The sequence below is a fragment of the Hylobates moloch genome, unplaced genomic scaffold (genome assembly GCF_009828535.3).
Source record: "Hylobates moloch isolate HMO894 unplaced genomic scaffold, HMol_V3 SCAFFOLD_10076, whole genome shotgun sequence".
In the NCBI taxonomy this organism is placed as follows: Eukaryota; Metazoa; Chordata; class Mammalia; order Primates; family Hylobatidae; genus Hylobates; species Hylobates moloch.
This window is the reverse complement of record NW_026662351.1, coordinates 1-2435: the sequence shown is the minus strand read 5'-3', so window position 1 is coordinate 2435 and position 2435 is coordinate 1. Positions and strand designations below refer to the sequence as shown.

The 2435-nt window shown below is 56.4% G+C and overlaps 1 pseudogene; it reads right to left on the bottom strand.

Annotated features, from left to right (window-relative positions):
* Nucleotides 1-7: 7 nt before the first annotated feature.
* Nucleotides 8-2207, bottom strand: LOC116465776 (small ribosomal subunit protein eS10-like; annotated as a pseudogene).
* Between the last annotated feature and the right edge of the window lie 228 nt (nucleotides 2208-2435).

Genomic DNA, 2435 nt, shown 5'->3' with positions numbered 1-2435 from the left:
CCTCGGCCTCCCCAAGTGCTAGTTTTACAAGCCTAAGTCACAGTGCCCAGCCTACATAATCTTTCAGAAAAAGAAGCAAATGGAATTCTCCCCGACTCACTGTGAATTTAGTATAGGCTTAAAACCAAACCAGACATAAATAGTACAAGGAGGCAAAAGTATAGACTAACTTCTTATGGACATATATGCAAAAATGCTAAATAAAATATTAGCAAATAATCCAGCAATGGATTAAACATGTATCACGACCAAGTTGGGGTTTTCCTAGGAAACTAAGATGATATAATAAAAGAAAAAACTATTAAAATAGTACAAACTGCCAAAGGAAAAAACCTGTAGGATCATTGCAACGGGTTCATTTGCGACATAATACAATTTTTTTCTTTTTTTTTTTTTAAAGTCTTTTTGGCTGTAAGTTTATTCAATGCAAAATAATCCTCTCCAATTTTACTGAGGTGGCTGACGGCGTCCACGACCAAATCCACCTCTAAACTGGAATTCAGTTGCTGAGCCAGCCCCAGCCTCGGCTTTCTTGTGCACCAGGGGGCACAGCACTCCCTCTGTAGGTATCTCTGTCAGCTTCCCCTCTTGTGAGTCTTGCAGGTGGCTCACCCTCCAGAACTTTAGACCCAGGCCTGCCAGTCCCTGGACGGCTGCGGCGTAGGGTGGCAGGCACAATCTCCAGGGGCAGATGAAGGTAATCACGGAGATACTGGATACCCTCATTGGTAAAGTACCAGTAGAAATGTCTCCAGGCAAACTGTTCCTTCACGTAGTAGCCTCGGGACCACATGATGTGAAGGTTGGGCACATTCTTTTTTTTTTTTTTTTGAGCCGAGTCTCACTCTGTCTCCCAGGCTGGAGTGCAGGGGCGCGATCTCAGCTCACTGCAACCTCCGCCCCCTGGGTTCAAGCAATTCTCCTGCTCGGCCTCCCGACTAGCTGGGATTACTGGTGTCTGCCACTGCGCCCGGCTAATATTTTTGTATTTTTAGTAGACACGGGGTTTCTTGAACTCCTGACCTCGTGATCCGCCCGCCTCGGCCTCCCAAAGTGCTGGGATTACAGGCGTAAGCCACCGCACCCGGCCGGGCACATTCTTGTCTGCCAGCTCCAGGTGCTTAGGCATGTGGACATCCTTCTTGACCACCGTGACCTCCTCTTTAAAAAGGAGTTCATAAATGGCAATCCGGTTCTTCTTAGGCATCAGCGTTCTGGGGAGGAGCAGCTGCTAAGGCGGCAGGGTGGCCCGGATGGGGGCCGATGGAACTCAAACTCCACCAGAATTTCTTTAATATTATATATATACATACATATATATGTATATATGTGTGTGTGTATACATATATATATATGTTGCTCGCTTATTTTTTTGTCTGTTCCCTTATGTACCGGGAGTGCCAGGGGGACAGGGCTTTGTGTTTTCCTCACCACTGTCGGGCTCATGCATAGCACAGTCCTTGGCACACGGTAAACACGTTGAGGAGAACCTCTGGGACTAGCGGACTCTGAGCATCGTTCCGGTGGGCCCAGTGGGGCCTCTGAAGGGATCCGCCTTGCCAGGCTCCAGCCCAAGACCGGACGCATGCGCACCGGCTGGCCGGCTACTTTTTTTCTTGACCGGCCAAGTGGCAGGGCGCCTGCGCGACGCAGTGCCGAGACGGACGCGAGCCGGAGATGGGGTAAGGGGAGGGGGTGGTGGTGGGGGACAGCGGCGCCTGCGCAGTGAAGGAATATAGGCGGGGCCTCCATAGCGCCTGCGCAGACGGCCGCAGCCCTGCGGGGCCCGAAGGGGCTGGCCAAGGGCGGGGGCCGCGAGGGAGGCAGGGCGGGCCCGGTAAGCGGCGCCGCGGGGTTGGCTGCTTCCCTGAGGCCGGACTCAACGGGTCTCGGCTGAGCCACCGGGTGAGCTCACCGCCCAGCCCCAACCAGGAGATTGCGAGGGAGCGATGCGGTGCCGCGCGGTAAGAGTTACGGCCGGGTTCCCGCAGTGTTCGCTGGCGGGTTGGTTTATCGCCTCAGCGCCGCCCGCGCGACCGCGCCCGGACGTCCGCGCAGACCCCGGGAGGCCCAGCGCCTGCGCCGTCCCCTCTCCTGGGCCCCTCCAGTGTGTCCCGCGCCTGCGCCTTTCCCTTCCCGCGCGGTCCTCGTTCTGGGCTTCGGGGCTCCTGGGACAACCCGCAGGCTTCGCGGCCGAGACCCACAGTCCTGCGTCCCTTGCTGTTGGGGTTCAGCTGGTTCTGGGACCCCGCTTACGGCTTCTCTGTGTGCAGACAGGCCGGGTGCGACCCTCGTGCTTGCCTTTTCGGCGCTCCGGGAGAGGCTAGGGCTGCCGCTCCGTCGCCTGGGTCCCTTCCCTGTGGCGGGGACAGCGTTGTTCAGTGGCCCGGAGGGCGCAGCGCGGAGGAGCAGGGGCCACGGGCGGCGGACCCCAG